The following is an 18,364-nucleotide window of genomic DNA, read 5'->3' on the forward strand; positions in this document are numbered from 1 at the left end:
TAGGATTTCTATGTCTATATTGCCTTTGTCTGGTTTTGTTATCAGGATAATACTTTCTTCATAAAATGAATTGGAGTTATTTCCTCCTCTTCTGTTTTCTAGAATTGATGTTCACACTTTTTAAAATATTTACTGGAATTCCCCAATGAAACCACCTAGGCCTGGAGATTCCTTTTTTGGGAACTTTTAAATTATGGATCCAATTTCCTTCTAGTTAGAGGGCTATTCAAATTATCTATTACCACGTGTGAGTGACTCATGGTAGTCTATGTTTTTCAACTAATTGGCCTGTTTTATCTAAGTTGTCAAGTTTATCCATGGAGTTTTTCATAATATTTCCTTATTCCTTCTCTTGCTATCTGTGGACTGTGTGTACCTCCTATTTCTTTCCTGATATTGGTAATTTGAGTCTTCTCTGATTTTGTCAGTCTCGCTAGAGGTTTGTCAATTTTTTTATCTTTTCAAAAAAACACCAGCTCTTCCCTTTCATTATTTTCTCTATTGTTTTTCTGTTTTTAATTTCACTTATTTCTGCTTTTATCTTAATTGTTTCCTTCTGTTTATTTTTGCTCTCTTTTTTCTAGATTCTTGAGATGGGAACCTAGATGACTTATTTGAGACTTTTCCACTTTACTAATATTGCCTTCAATACTATAAATTTCCCTCTGTTCTGCTTTAATTGGGTCTCACAAATTTTTATCCAGTATAATTTCATTTTCATTCTGTTCAATGTGATTTTTTTTTTTTTAATGTCCCTCTAACTTCCTCTTCGATCCCTGGATTACTTAGTTTAGTTGCTTAGTTTCCAAGTGCTTGGAGGTTTTCCTTTTATCGTTCTGTTAATGATTTCTAGTTTGATTCTACTGTGGCCAGAGAACATGCTCTGCATGATTTCAATTCTTTGTGCTATTCTACATAAACCCCACCATACATTCTTATATTTAATTATTTTTAGCTTTCTATTTTGAAATAACTTTATAATTACAGAAATGTTGCAAAGAGAATACAGATGTTCCTGCATATCAAAAATCTTATTACTTGTAATGTTAATCTTGAACACTTGGTTAAGGTGTTTTTTCACTTGTAATTAATACATGTTTTGGGGATATACTTTGAGACTTTGCAAATATCTTATTCCTTCTTAACTTTTATCCACTAACTTCAGCATTCATTAATGAATCTTACCTGCAACGAATTATTACTGTGGTATTTTAATGGTGATTTTCTCTTTACCTCATTTCTTCTACATTTATCAATTGTAATTATTCTATAAGGAAATATTTCTTCTCCCCCATTTATTAATCCATTCATTCATTTATTTATATCAACAAGGACTGATGGATATTTATTTTGTTCTTTGGGTTATATTCTAATACTATTATTTTTTCATTTATTCCTTAAATTTTTTCAGCTCTGGTCTTTGGGAGCTTTTTCAGATTGGCTCCTCTGTCCCTTGGTATGCCCCCATATTTGCTTTTATTTTGTCTGTCTGAATGTCTTTGTTTCTTTCCTTTTTTTTCTTTCAAGCACTTCCTTATTTTCTGACACCACAAGATGCTCAAGGATCACCATCTTGTTCATCTTTCATTTTCCTCTTTTTAAAGAGCCCTAGTTCCTTTCATTGGCTAATGGTCTTTAGAAACCAATATCTGTACTCTAGATGTTTTCGTTGTTACTGAGGTGTCACTACTTCTAAGCCCTCTAAGCAAAAAGAAAGAAAATATATCTGTGTGTACTAACCCATGTATGTAAACATATTCACATTTAGAGATATATTTACCTCTGGATATATCTCTATCTTCTATCTAGCCATCATTTCTATCTATCCATCCATCTATCTATCTATCTATCTATCTATCTATCTATCTATCTATCTATCTATCCTCTATCTAAAAACAAACAAAAACAAACGCGAGTTCATACTTACACCTGCCTCCAATCCAGCATCACAGGGTTCATTCTAGCATTCCTTCTTGCTTATTTGTAACTTTTTCCTTTGACGGTGAGAACCTGGTTTCTTGTTATCTATACTATATTTCCTTATTTATTCAAATTTAGTATACATATAAGTAGTTCCAGAATTGCTAACCCACAACCCTGGGAAGAGCAAGTTTACCAACCACACTACAGTGTTCGTGCAAATTTCTTTTTGTGGTTAGCCTCACGGTATCCACTCAAGATGATGTTTCCCAGGTTGCACAGGTCAGTTCTATTTTCACCACCCCTGTCAGTGAGGTTAGGTCATTAAATCCGTAATACAGTCAGATTCACTTGCCATTGTCTGCATTCCACTTAGGTTCCCCTGACATCCTGCTTGACTTTTTTTTAATTGCATACAGTTAAATTGACTCTTTGCAGTGTGCAGTTGTATGTATTTTGACAAATGCATAGAGTTGTGTATTTCACCACTAGAGTAACACAGAACAGTTGCAGTGCCTTAAATTCCCTGTATTGCCCCATGGTAGTCAATAACCTCTGCCCATCCCAATTCCTGGCAGCAACTGGCCTGCTTTCTGTCCTTATAGTTTTGTCTTTCCCAGAAGCTGATATACATGGAATTATACAATATGTAGCCTTTTGGGTCTGTCTTCATTCATTTGCCAGAATTCATTTTAAGCTTCATCCATGTTGTTGCCTGAATGAACAGTTCATTTATTTTTATTGTTGGGCAATATTCCATTGTATTACTATATCACTGTTTCATTGTCTGTTCACCTGTTAAAGAGCATTTAATTTTCTCAATTTTTGGCAATTAGAAATAAAGCTGCTATAAACATTCACACACAGGTTTTTGAGTGAACATAAGTTTTCATTTCACTTGGGTAAATACCTAAGAGTAGGAGTGTTTTTGTAATAATTTGTTTTCCAAACAAAATGTGGCTAGTGTCACACAATTTAAAGTTTTTAAACTGAAACAGTGTAAAATACTTTCTCATTACCCATAGCATTATTGTTTTAGTAAGATTACATTTCACTTTGTTGCAATGCATAAGATATTATTGTTGTAACATTGTGTGTGTTTGGGCACTCATTTCTAATTTTATACATAATACAGCATCCTTCTAGCCAAAGTCAGTAGATTGAGACAGTTCAAATATTTTACTTTCTGCATAATAATGTAACATTGTAATAATTTATTTGGAAATTTTTCTCAATGTGACTATAGTGGTACTTATGTTAATTGCATTTGGTAATTAAATAAGCACATACACATTTTTAAATGGAAATGAAAACATAGTTGCAGAATCTAATGAAAATGCAGAAGCTAATACTATGACCAGAAAAGTGAAGGAAAAAGTAGACTGATAGAAGTTATGCCACAAATTTCACGATGAATGACAATTACAATCTATTATAACAGAGCTAACAAAAAAAAATGCTAATTGTTTATTGTGTAAAAAATGAAATTTAATAAAGTAGGCAATATTTAGAGACATTTTCAGCAAATACATGGTGAATTTGAGAAGTTTCTTTTCAAAAATCAACTAAGAATCAATTAAGTTATTCCTCTAAAATCAGAAATTAAATTTTAAAATTCAATGATAACAAAGTTTAATGTTAAAATTTAAAATTAAATGACTTTTATCAGACTCTAAGATGTAACTTTGGTCAGATCTAAAATGACTTAAGACTGCTGCACAAAAGGGGAGAGAAATAAAGAAAATAAATCTTAAAAAAAAAAGTCATGCAATATAAGCTACATTGCCTAATTAATACTTTGGTATGTTTTGTCTCAAAATACTTCAAAATTAATGAAGAAAATTTGGCAGTTTGTGGCCAAATAAATTGAGCTCATGTCAAAGATATTTTTTTCTTTTTTTTAAAAAATTATTTATTATTATTTTTTTAAATTACATTACGAAAAATATGAGGTCCCATTCAACCCCACCGCCCCCGCCCCCCACTCCCCCCACAGCAACACTCTCTCCCATCATCATGACACATCCATTGCACCTGGTAAGTTCATCTCTGAGCATCACTGCACCCCATAGTCAATGGTCCACATCATAGCCCAGACTCTCTCACGTTCCATCCAGTGGGCCCTGGGGGGATCTATAATGTCCCGTAATTGTCCGTGAAGCACTATCCAGGACAACTCCACGTCCCGAAAACGCCTCCACATCTCATCTCTTCCTCCCGTTCCCCACACCCAGCAGCCACCATGGCTACCGTTCCCACACCCATTCCACATTTTCTCTGTGGACATTGGATTGGTTGTGTCCATTGCACATCTGTGTCAAGTGAGGGCTTAGATTCCACATGGGTACTGGATGCACTCCTCCCGCTTCCAGTTGTAGACACTCTAGGCTCCATGTTGTGGTGGTTGACCTTCTTCAACTCCATGTTAGCTGAGTGGAGTAAGTCCAATAAATCAAAGTGTAGGAGCTGAAGTCTGTTGAGGCTCTGGGCCTGGGTGTCATATTATCAAAGATATTTTTGAATCATATCTTTAAAAAAAGTATTTCATGTAGTTATTTTAAAAAATAGCTTCATCATAATGGGAGGTGCTCTAGTGATAACAGGTCAAAATCCAGATTTATTACAATTTTAGAAAAAGTGACTGATATTTCCCTCATTGCTTTGCTCCACTGTATGGTACATATTGAAAATATTTGTGTACAGTTTTCTGAGGCAGATTCTGTGAATAGTTTCATGGACATAGCTGTTAAAATCATTCAAGATATAGGCACACATATGACTCAATGCCAGCTTATGCAATTGTTTAAAGAAATATTTATAGCAGAAAATGAATTTAATGATCCTCTGTTCTTTGCTAATGCTTTGGTTGAATTATGGAAGAATTACAAAGATTTACTGTACTGTTAGCCCTAATTCCAAATTTTCCTGAAACAAAGGAATGTTGGCCAAATATTCAATAATCAAAAATAAAAATAGGGAAGCGGCTGTGGCTCCATCAGTTGGGCTCCCGTCCACCATATGGGAAGCCCTGGGTTCATGTCCTGGGGCCTCCTTGTGAAGGCGGGCTCGCCTGCACGCCGCAGAGAGCTACTGGCCCACAAATGCCATGAAGAACCAACTCAGCAAGGTGACTCAACAAAAAAAGGGAGACAAGTAAAAACACAGAGGAGCATGCAGCGAATGGACCCAGAGAGCAGACAACCAGCAAGCCGCAATGGGGAGGGGAATAAATAAAAAATAAAAATACAGACACACAGAAGAATGCACAGTGAATGAACACAGAGAACAGACAGCAAGCAAGCCACAAGGGGGAGGGGAATAAAAAAATAAAAATACCAGTGGGTTTGAAATTTTCTCAGTAATATTACCTGCATATGAATGAGCTAAATTTGAAGTTGGAAAAGAGAGGAAAAGCTTATTTATGACCTTTCTAGACAGATACAGTGATTTATTTTGAAAATGCAACTTTTCATAAAACAAATCAATAATATGATTAACATTTTTCTAAAATGGATCAATATGCAGAAGATTTTAATTCTAATTGTCAACATTGTGTAAGTTGGGCAAAAAATACTACAAGAAAACTTTGCAGAATACTTTGTCTTGATCAATTTAAATTCGCTTTTCAATTTACACGATTCCTCTTTCAATTTGACATTAATAACACTGAGTTGACACAGGAGTCACTGGATTTATTTAACATGAACTGGCATAGTTTTGAAAACAGTATGCTCTTGCTTGAAAATCAAATCAATTCCCCTGAAAAGAATGAACCAGATTTGTGAAGATAGATGCAAATATTAAAGGGAAATTATAACATTGAGGGATAGTACTCAACTCAGTTATTGGGACACTGTGTAAGCCCACCAAAGAGGTGCTGATGCAAAGTACCAGAAATCTGTTGGCTTTTATAATGAGCATGTATTTGGGGGTAAAACCTCACACTCCTAAGGTCATGGGAAGTTCAACTCAAGGTACCATGTGAGGTACTTTCTCAGCTGCCACGTGTTGGAGCAAGATGGCAGGTGATCTTGGCTGGGTTTCAGCCTTCCCCTCTGGGCTTCCCCTTCCTCTTGAAGCTCCATGGGCCCAGCGTCCTCCCAATCGCAGCTGCAGGCTGGCATAGGGCTTGTCTCCAAGGGCCTCCTCCACCAGTCTTGGCGCTCTTCCCAAGGTCAGCCCTAAGTTATCCGGCAAATGGTCCATCTCTCCCCAGGGCTTTGGCTGTTTGGGCTTCTCCTTTCTGACACATGGCAGGATAAAAAATGCTAAAGTTCTCTCCTCTGTGTGTCTTCTTGTGTCTGTCTGTCCATGTGAGTGTCCATTTATAGCAGACCCGCCAGGAGGGGGGGGACTCAACCTGAGTCACGCCTTGCTGATGCGGCCAAATTTAAAAAGCTGCAACTCAATCTTAGTGGGTAATTCAATCAAAGAAACCTCAACTGAATTTAATGCAATCAAAGGGTATCACACCCAGAGGAATAGATCCGTTTACAAACATAATCTTTCTCTTTTTTGGGATTCATAAAATAATCTAAAACTGCCACGAACATTTTTAAGTATTTTGGGGACAAGTCAAATATGTAAACCTACTTTTACATCTATACATTTCAGGAAAATAAAACATCCAAATTGAAATGTACTGTAAGTATAAAATATACAATGGATTTCCAAGAGCTAGTTTTAAAAAAGATGTAAAATAGCTCATTAATAACTTCTTATATATTTATTGTGTTGTTGAAATGATAATATTTTAGACATATTGGGCTGAATAAAATGTTATTAAAATTAATTCCACCTATTTCTTTTTACTCTTTTTAATGTGTCTGCTAGAAAATTTAATGTTGCATATATAGCACACATTATGTTTCTGTTGGATAGTGATGCTCTATAGGGTCTATACTCATTTAGATTTACTTATGTATTTACCAATTTGTTACTCTACACCCTTTCCTGCATCTTGTATATTCCTTTTGGGATTCTTTTGTTTAGGTCTGAAGAAGATTCCTGAGTATAACTATGGGTCTTCTGTTGGTGAATATTCTGTTTTGTTTTTTTTTTAATCTTTATTTTGCCTTCATTCTTTAAAGATTTTAGCTGGGTATAATATTACACGTTGCAATTTCTTTTTAACATTTTGAAAATACCATTTATTATTTTTAACTCCCATCATTTCTGTTGAGAGTCAGCATTTAGTCTAGCTTTTGCTTCTTTGAGGGGAATCTCTTTTCTCTCTGACTGCTATAAGATTTATCTTTAATTTGGTTTCAAAAATTTAATGTGTCTGGATGTTTTTCTCTTTTGATTTTCCTGTTTGGAATTCTTAGAGCTTCTTATATCTGTTACTTAATATTTTTCACCACTTTTGGAGAGTTTTCAGACACTATCTCTCTTCAAATATTACTTTTGTCCTGTTCTCTCCCTTTTCTGTTTCTATGACTACAGTTACAAATATGTTAGACCTTCTTCACTGTGTTCCACATATCTCTAATTTTCCATTCTTTTGTCTTTTCATGCTCCATTATGTATATTTCCCTTTGATCACCCTCCAATTTACTAGTTTTCTCTTTAACTGTGTCCATTCATTTTTTTAAATTTTCATTATTGTATTTTTAAGCTTGAGAATTTCTATGTTTTTTTCAAATGTCTATATCCTTTTAAAATACATATCTTTTATGGTCTCCTATTCCCTCAGCCATCTCATACTTAATTTTAAAAATCTCATCAACTATAGCAAGCATTGTCACTTTAATGTCTGTATCTAAATTTTCAACATTTGGAGTTCTTATCAGTTTTTCCTATTGCCTTTTTAAATCTCTCCTTTCCTTTCATGTTGTCATGTCTCCTCAAGTCTCTAATAATTTTTATTATGTGCTGGAAATTGTATTTCAAAACTTCCTTGTGTAGAAATAGCCTGAGGCCTAGAAAGATGTTATCTCTCTCTAGGGAGAATCTACACTTGTTTCCAGCAGGCACCAGGGAATTTCAGAGTGTGAGATGGTTTTCAACAGGACTGAAGTCTCTGTGAGAGCTGGTCTACTTTGCAGTTGAAAGTTATTATTATTATGTTGCAGTTCTTTTGGTTCTCATCCCAAAAGGAATTTATCTTCCTTGGTGAGTTCTAGATCGCAACTTTTGCCCCATTCTTTTGAGATTGTCAAAACCACTCTGCAGACTCTCAGCTGCCTCTTCAAAAATTAGTAAATATTCCCAAGGCAGAAATAGTCCAAATGCTGAGCTTCTTTCTGGATTCCTGTTTTTGCCAAAATTTAGGCCCACTAATTCTTTATTACCTGTTAGCTCCCCAATATTTTCACGTACATTAAAAAAAAAAACTTTTCCTGATTTTCGTTGGTATCCTGAGTGACTTGCCTATTTATATCATAAGAGACCTGGGGGTCTTTTTTCATGGCTTCATCCTACTTCTTCATTTTTCCAATATTTCTTTCATATCTTTACGTATATTTATTATATTCATTATGCTTATTTTACACTGTTGATCTGCCTGTGCATATATACGTGTTCGGTTTGTTGTATATCTTTTGTAGTGGTTGTACTCACCAGATCTCTATTGAATCTGGTATGTGAGCTCATGTTTCCCTTGTGGTTATCAAGTGATGGAAGAACTTTTATCATTGATGTGGAGGCAGTGGCCACTGGAGGTTCTGAGAGGAGGGAGAGGGAAAAATAAGTGTAATATGGGGGCATTTTTGGGATATTGGAATTGTTTTGAATGACTCGAAATGACAGATATGAGCCATTATATATGTTGTCATTGCTTAAAAATTGTACAGGACAGAGTTTCAACTATAATGCAAACTATAACCCACACTTAGTGGCAATGCTACAATATGGGTTCATCAACTGTAACAAATGCACCACACTAATGAAGGATGTTGTTAATGTGGGAAAGTGAGGGAGGGGGAGGGTGTGGGGCATACGGAATCCCCTACATTTTTTAGGCAACATTTATGTAATGTAAGTAACTTTAAAAAAATAAAATAAAGTATATATTTTTTAAAAAGAATGAATTCCCTAAACAGTTGGTCAGTCTGCACCTGTTTTTATCAGAATCCCAACCCAGCATGGCTCTCACATTACCCTGGCATTTGTGGGAAGTCCAGGCTGTTACTGCTGGTTTATTTCTCACAGTGGCAGCAGCCACCAGTGATTTTCTTTGGGAAATAGAGGAGAGACATAAGCAGAAGTTAAAAATCTCTTAACCACCCTCTCTTCCACCTCTATACCTCCTACCCACACCTCAGACCCCTACCAAATTTCTACACCAGTTCATCCAGTTTTCAGGGGTTATGAAAAGTTTTTATATTAATTCCTCCATATCTCCTGGAATTTCTCCATGGTCGATTTTTTGAAAGACAAGTAGAAAGAAATACTGCTTCGCTATCTATTCCTCTTTCTCCTCCTCATTTTCTTTCTTCTTATGATAAATGCCCCTCTTCTTCTCCCTCAATCTTTCACTTTCATCCCTTCTTTTTCAGCTCTAGGTTTGATTAGTTTTGCTGTCTGCACTTTGCTAATCACTCTGCAAGAGGATCTTTAAAGTTTATTTTCACTTCCATCCTCTTTCCTCTGGATTTGTTTTGCCTTGCAGTTTTCATGAGTAATCTTGATCCAATCATCTCAGTTGTGAATCCCCCAGCTGGGTGAGAAACTGAGCTCCGCTCCCACACAGGGGGAGGAGAGAGATGTTAAACTGTAATTTGACAGGTGACATTCAGTGGCCAGAGAGCTGAACTGTGGGCAGATTGATGGCAGGTTGTGCCCTGAATAAAATCATCAGGTCAATGTGAAAAAGTCTAAAGGATCCCAGTTATGGGCAAAATTTCTAGTTGTCTGAAGTTGTAATTCTTGCTAATGACTTTCCTACCATTTAGGAGGAAGGGAAGCTTCAATAAAGAGGCAATTGCTTACTGTTAGATTAGAAAATCCCATCCTTGGGGAGACTGTAAATAGAGGATGTAGATAGACCCACACCCTCTTTGGCAAGAATTTTTCTAACGGGTGAGAGACAATGAGGCTGAGCCCACAGACCTCCTCGTGCTACCTGGACTGCGGCGGTCTTTTTCGGGTAGCTAGGAGAAGGACCAGAGGGAAGTTCTAGGAGATCATTCCTCATTTCATGGAATATCTGAGTTTCAGAGTTATCAATAATTGGCTAAACTAGTGAAATGATTAGATATTAGCTGAATTAATAAAATGCTTAAGTAGATGGGTGGAAGATGGAATGGACTGATTTATGAATGGATGGATTGATGGGTAGATAGATGAATAAATGTCTGAGTGTGTATATCTATGTATATACCCATCTATGCATTATGAATGGGCAGATGGATGTTGGAATAAATGAATGTAGATAATTGGATGGATAGATGGATGATTTGATAGAATAGGTGGAACAACTACTAGAAAGATGTTTGGATGGATGGGAGAGTGTAACAGATAAATAGATACAGAGCTAAATAAGTGAAGATTGAAGAAAAATAAGCAAGAGTATAGGTAAATGGGGACAGTGTATAATGGATATATTACAACAGGCTGAGCTTTGAAATACCTGTATTTGCATCCTGGTTTCACACACTAGTTATGTGATATTAGATCAAGTCTTTTAATTTTCCTAAGTCTTGGGAAAATTTTAAATATTCAACAAAAAGTAAGTCTCAAGTCATAGTGAAAATTTAAAGGGAAAATATTACTGAAAAGAAGTAATTTAAGGATAAAAATATTCAAAGAATATCATTAGCTGAGAGGATAAAGGTCTTATTTGAGGTTAAGTTTTTGTAAACCAGAATAAAGATTTCAGGAGTGGGAATCTGTGATAAACTGTCTGGTGGTAAGACTTGGAAACATTTACTTATGAAGTATATTAATAGAAAATACTGTATGAATTATAGTTACAAAATAAAATACAAATGACTCTAATCTCTGTGTTTTTTCCCAAAATATCTTTTTGTAATCATTAAAGGATCCTTTAAATAAAACCCTCTTGAGATGAATAAGCATTTATTTGAAATCTTGTCAGTCTTTCAGATTCCCTTCAGTACTTTTATCAAGTTTCAAATACAAATGCAATGCAATGCAATAACGTGTTACAAATAGCACATGTAACAACAATCATGTGAAATATTTCAATAAGAAATTTCAGAATATCTCTTTAGCCTTTCTAGAGCTCATGCATGAAAAGATGTCTGGAATGATATTCTTCTAATGTAAACGGTAATTATTTATGAGCAGTGGCATTTGAATTTTCTTAACCTCTGTGCATTGCTTGAATAATTCATATACTCAGCTAGCATTCTTTTCATAAAATGCACAGTGATTTTTCTTTAAATAAAAGAAAACTTTTTAAAAGCCAAATTAATTCTCTGCTTATTCAAATCTTGTCACCATAACCTTAAGTATTCTGTTTGCAGATGTTCACTCATAGCCTTCCACAGCTTCACTCTAGGTTTGTTGTTAATTCCCTGTGGAATGCAACCCTTAATCTTGAGGCCATGGAAACTGCATTGCTAGTTTTATTTTGCGTGTTTGTTAGAGAAAAGTGTAATTATTAAGATGCTTATTGTAAAAAATTATGTGTGTTCACTTAGAGTTGCACTCTATATTTGCAGTTAGAAATTAAATTTGTTTACCAACCACTTGACAAGTACTCCCCTTGGTGTCCCCTCTGCTCTTGTTATAATTAATCTAAGGATATATAAACTAAGTAGAGTCTCTGGTGAATAAGAATTCTCATGGTAAGCTTACCTCCTTAAAAAGATTTGTGCAAGAGTCTGTAGCAGATTCATTTTTTAAACAAAACGCAGAATCTCCTTCGTGACAATTAAGGGGCCGTGGCTCAAATGGAAGCAGGCGTGGTGAGGTGGGGGCCCTGCCCCCTGGCACGGGCTTTGTCCGGTGGGGGGCTGGTGGCACAGCAAACCCCCCTGCCAGCCCAAAGCCAGTGGGCTGCTGATCTCGCGCTGTACTCACCAATCTTTATCTACAGAAAGGAAATGCCTGCTTGCAGGCCGGTTGGATTGACCCCAGTGATTTTAGAAACGCTGTCAGCGAGGAGGTTTCCTTTAAGAAAACCAGCAGATGGTGTATTGGTTTCCCGTGCCTGCTGGAACAGACGAGCACAAACTTAGTGGCTTAAAAGAACAGACATGTATTCTCTCGTGGTTCCGAGGGCCAGAAGGCCATAAGCAGTATGAAGTCAAAGTGTGGGAAGGGCTTGCTCCCTCTGGAGGCTCTAGAGAGAATCCTCCTTGCTTCTCCCAATTCCTGGCGGCTGCTGACATTCCTTGGCCCGTGGCCACCTCACTCCAACTCTGCCTCCGTGGTCGTCGCTCTCACTTCGTCTTCTCACCTGGTGAACCTCCCTCTGCCTCCTGCTTAGAAGGGCACATGTTGGCATTGGGGCTCCCCTGATAATCCAGGATGATCTCCCCATCTCTAGATCCTTAGTGTAATCCCATCTGCAATATCTTTGTCAGTTAAGGTAACACTGGCGGATTCTGGGCGATGAGGCCGTGGACCTGTCTTTGGGGATCGTTTTTAGCCTACTGTAGGTAGTGAAATTAAGGAAGAGCCAAAGAGTGGCTCGCTCCCCAGGGGTGGCTATCTCCCACTCCACTGATTAAGATTTCAGTGTGAAGGTGTGCATTTGCTCTGACTTGGATGTGAAGACCCCACCTGCCCCTGACCCGGGCGCACACCTACCTCCCTTCCGGAAGGCCCCTGCGTGGCTAGAGAAGAAGCCCAAGGCTGGCTGACCTGAGTGTCTGCTCTGTGGGACTCGGGAAGGCAGAGGGGTGCAGATCCACAAATGACTGTCCCGGGCATTCATGCTCCAGAGCCCCCGCCCCCAACAAACCCTTCACACTTAAATAACGGGGCCCACAAGTTATGAGCCAGAGCAGAAAGCGGGCACTTGCTGCCGATGTGTGTAGGACGCACAGCCCCTCTCTGCATGTGGGCCTTCTGCTTTGCCCCCTGCCAATCGCCACGTCCGTCAATCAGCTGAACCCAGAGAGCGCCTCCCAAGCTGGAGCGCCTCCCAGCCCTCTCAGAGCGTTGAAGCGCGAAGGCCCCAGAGGCAGCGAGGCGAGAGGAGGACGGACTGGTGGTCTCCAGGGACACCCACGCAGCAGGTGGGAGTCACGGCACTGTGGGTGTGCAGTGAACATCCAGGGGTGCTCAGATTAAAAGCAAAGTGGTTGGTAGATTCCCGGCGCCTCGTCTTAACGGTGAGAGGCTCGATGAACGTTCTGTTCCTTCCCCTGCCCTCCACAGGTCTCTGGGTGGCAGCTCTTGCTCTCCCGCAGAGTGAAAGCCCAGAGAAACTGTGTGGCTTTTAAACCCTGAGATGGGTACAAGCCTATTAAACAAGTTAAAGAAAATGAGTGGATAAGTGGCAGGGCTTTATGCAAAACAGACAACCTAGTTCTTGAAATAGAGCTCTCATGAGGGTAAAATTAGATAGTATTAATAATTAATGAGTAAATATTGTGCTCTGACAAGAGAGCTGATGCAATCAGATATTTTTGGGTAAAAAGCTATTAATTATAACATTTTAAGTTCCAAGCTGAATTTCAAACAAAAATTAAAGTGTCGTTACAATTTTTGTTGAGTGTTATGACTGATAATCCTATTTTTTCCCCATAGAATTTCTTTTCTCTGCTATCAGACAATGCAGACTCTGTTTCTCTTCTTAAGGTAAAAAAGCCTTTCACTTAAATCCTTCTCTGGGTAAAATCAGTTGTAGGGCAGTTGGTGTCTTGCAACACGGTGGGATCTGCCTTTATTCAAAACGATTTCCTAAATGTGAAAATTAAACAGTAAATCGTTTACAATCGGAAATGGCTTCCACTTGAGAACATTTTTAAACAAAGATCAAGTATTTTAAAAAGCGATAAAATGTTATTGTATAATAAAACTATAAGTCTTGAGTTTAATCTAAAATCTACACAAATCCTATTGTATAATAAAACTACAAGTCTTGAGTTTAATCTAAAATCTATACAAATCCTAATATAAACCTTTAGAAAATCAAACTTTTGATGTGAGATTTACTTTAAAGAAAATTCTGTGAAAATTCCTATGATGACAGTGCAGCTATCACAGTGCCCAATTGAGTTACATGCATGACATTTTAATATTTTATGCCATGAAGTATAACACACAGAATTAAATAAAAGCATAAATGCACAGCTCAATTACCATTAAACAAAGTATCTACCACCAATTCAAAAACTAGAACACTGCCACAATCACAGAACCCCATGACCCTTCCCAGTTACTAAACCTGCCCTCCTCCCCAGAGTTAGTCACTTTCATGACTAGAAATGCTATAGTTTGGTGTTCCTTGATTTTAAGCATCATTGGGCATGTATTCTCTTTTTAAAAAATGTGTTTCATTCCATAAAATACTTGTGATATTTATCCATGAAAAAGTTCTTATTCATTTATATTTATTGCTGTATGAATTGTACATGGATGATTGTTTTCATGTATGTGTGTGCTGTTACTGTTTCCAGTCTGGGGTGATTGTGAATAACATTGCTATGAAATACCTTTTACTTGTCTCTTGGTGCACATGTGCAATGCATTTCTATTGGCTATATTCCTAGGACGGAAATTTGCTGGGTCAGATGGCATAGAAATTTTCAACTTTAACAGAAAATGACAAAATGTGTTCAACATGATTACACCAATTTACACTTCCACCAGTAATCTTTGAAAGTTCCTGTTGTTCCATATTCTTGCCAACACTTTATATCACTAGTCTTTTTAATTTTGGTGGGTATGTAGTAGAATCACGTTGTGGATTTAATTATCATTTCCTTGATGACTAATGACCTTAAGTATGTATTTTTTTTAGCTAAAAGTTTTCAATATCCAAAATCCAATTACGCTCAGTAAACATTTTGGTGACCCACAGTACTGAAAAAGAGGGATAGTATATTGTAATATATTTATTGGTCATTTGGATATCCTCTTTTAAGTCTTTTGCCCTTTTTCCTATTGGGTGTCTTTTTCTTGCCTACCTGAGTAGTTTTATGTACATATTATGGTTACAGATCTTTTGTCTGTTATGTTACGTTGGAAATCTCTTTTCCCTTTCTATGAATTGCTGTTTTCTTCTCGGTTAATCTTTTTTGATGAGCAGAAATACTAATTTTAAGGTAGTTCAATTTATCATTGTTTTGTGGTTAGTGCTATTTAGGAAGTCACTGGACATCAACAAGATGGTGGAGTAAGAAGCTCCAAATGCACACCTCTCCTCAGAAGCATCAAAAACAATCACGGACAGTTAAACCAACTTTTCCAGAACTCTGAAAACAGTCGAGGGTAAACAGCAACTAGTGAACAATGAATCAAGGAAAAAGCAACCTGAAAATGTTGGGTGCTTTTACTTGCGTTGCCCACCTCCGTCCCCTCGCTCAGGTGTGTCTGTAGGATGGCAGACCATGCTCCCACTGTGGGTTCCTGATATCCGGTCACAGAGGAAACAGAGTGCAACTAAGGCACAGATTTAGTTTGTTTGTTTGTCTGTTTCACCTTCACTGGTTGCTTTTTCTTGAAAGACTGATTCGAGGCTTCCCCTAACCTGCATAAGTGTTTCCCCTAAGCTACCACTTGCGTGGGCAGAGAGGCAGTGCTGAGAAGGGGCGTGGAACCAAGCACACCTCAGCCGCCTGGCTGTGAAAGATGAGAGTTGAGACATGTAATACGGCACCTGTAGCCTGAAAGAAGAAGCTGTGAGGAGACCCTGTTTGGGAGTGGGAGGGCAGGGGAAGGAAAAGTAGGAAAACGCGAGACCATTGTGGATACTGAGGAACTCAGAGCTACCACAAATGCCAAGGGCACGGTACATGCACAAGGCAAGAAACATACTTGGAAACACTTGAGAAGACCTACACAGTGACCCTGGGATGATATACAGGCTAAGTATAAGCAGGGTTCAATTTGAATGAGAATCTTGACACAGGGCCAATTTACACTACAGTCATCATCATCATCAAAAACAACAACAACAAAACATCCTAGAAAGGGGAAAGGGGGAAATCTGATTTTCAGAATATTGAAATATCCAAACCTTAAAAAAAAAATCACAAAGCATAAAAAGGAACAGGAAGAGATAGCCTGTTTGAAGGAACAATCTAAAACAAGAGAAAATATTCCTGAGGAAGCCTAGACATTGGAATAACTAATCTAAAATGTTAAGTCAACTCTCCTAAAAATGTTCAATGAACCAAAGGAAAACATGGACAAAGAACTAAAGGAAATTAGGAAAATGATACATGAACAAAAGGAGGAACGTAATAAAGACAGAAATTTTTAAAAAGAACCAAACAGAAATTCTGGGGCTGAAAAATGTAATAACTGGAATACAAATTTCATGAGAAGAGTTCAAAAGCAATTTTGAACAAGCAGAAGAAAGAACCGGGAACTTGCATCTAGGACCATTGAAATTATCCAGAAAAACAAGTGGAAAAATGACTTATTAGCAATTACATTGAATATGACTGGATTAAATTGTCTAAAAGGCAGAGATTGTCAGAAGGCAAAAAATTCCTGTTTATAAGAGACTCCCCGAAAATAAAAAGTCACAAAGAGATTGAAAGTGAAAAGATGGAAAAAATATTCCCATGCAAATAATAACCAAACAAAAGCTGAAAAGGTTATACTGGTATGAGACAAAATAGACTTTAAGTAAAAAGCTGTTAGAAGAGACAAAGAAGGACATACTACATTGATAAAGGGTCAATCCAGCAAGATGATATAGTAATTATACAATATATATGCCCCTAACAACAGGCCCAAAATACACAAAGCAAACACTGATGGAATTGAAGGGGAAAATAGGTAGTTCTACCATAACACATGGAGACCTCAACACACCGCTGACAATAAGGGATAGAACGTCTAGACAGAAGATCAATAAGGAGACAGAGCACTTGAACTGTACTATAAACCAAATAGACCTAACAGATATATATGTAGAATACTTTGCCAAACTATAGCAGAATACTCATTCTTCTCAAGGGCACATGGATCATTCTCCAGATGGACCATCTGTTAGTCAGGAAACAAGTTTCTCAACCCATTTAAAAAATGGGGAAGAGATTTGAATAGATAGTTTTCCAAAGAAGAAATATAAATGGCTAAAAAGCACATGAAAAGATGCTCAACATCACTAGTTATCAGGGAAAAGAAAATCAAAACTACAATGAGATATCATTGTATGCCTATTAGACTAGTGGCTATTAAAAACAACAGAGAACTACATGTGCTGGAGAAGATGTGGAGGAAAGGTAACCCTCATCCACTGCTGCTGGGAATGTAGAATGGTGCAGCCATTGTGGAGGATGGTTTGGCAGTGCTCAGGAGGCTTACTATAGAATTACCATATGATCGTGCGATCCCACTGCTGGTTATATATGGAGAAGAACTGAAAGCATGGACATGAACAGATATATGCACACCAATGTTCATAGCAGCATTATTCACCATTGCCAAAAGCTGGGAGCAGCCCAAGTGTCCATCAACAGAAGAATACATAAAAAAATTATGGTATATACATACAATGGAATATTAATTTTAAGAAGGAATACAGTGTTAATACCTCGGACAACATGGATGAATCCTGAAGACTTTATGTTGAATAAAGTAAGCCAGTCACTGAAGGAAAAATATTATATGACCTCATTGATAGGACTTAAGCAAATTGGGCAGACACACAGAGCTGGAGTCTGGAAGATAGGCAATCAGGGGACAGAAAGGGAGTAGAGGGTGGTGAACCCATGCTTAATATGGGCAAACCTATGATAAGGTGGAAGGGAGTGGTGGGCAGTGGGTAGGGATGATGTTGGTGCAGAGGTGTGAGGGGGGTTGGCCGTGCTGGAATGTGAAGGGGGGGAGGGTGAGAGGGTTGGGTTGGACTATTCATGGCACTGGGGGAGGGTTGGAGGAAGGAGCCGGTGAACTCTGGGGATTTGCGGGTCTGTGGTTAAAACTACAATGGTGGGAATGTTCTTTTGGAAAATATGGTAGGGGAGGGTTACTAGTACAGGGCATCAGGGGTGAGGGAATATGTAGGATAGGGTACACCTGGGGCAGGCTTCTATGGAATATGAAAGTGTTCATCTTGTCACAGTATGTTATCCACTGGGTGGAGACCCACAAAATAAACAAGAGAATATTAAACTCCCATCCTGGGGAGCCCTGCTATGTTCTCAATTAGAGGGGCAAGAATCATTCAAGAACATAGGCAGTGTCTAATAGAAGAAACAGACCAATATGTCAGGCCCTCAATATTAACACATGTAACTATAAACCTTATTCTTAAAAAATTGAAGTTTAGTGGTTTCCTTAGGTTGTACAGGGGGGAGGAGGGAAGAACAGAATAGATGGAACGTAGGGCATTTTTAGGGCATTG

Source organism: Dasypus novemcinctus, chromosome 4 (genome assembly GCF_030445035.2).
Source record: "Dasypus novemcinctus isolate mDasNov1 chromosome 4, mDasNov1.1.hap2, whole genome shotgun sequence".
NCBI classification, from domain to species: domain Eukaryota; kingdom Metazoa; phylum Chordata; class Mammalia; order Cingulata; family Dasypodidae; genus Dasypus; species Dasypus novemcinctus.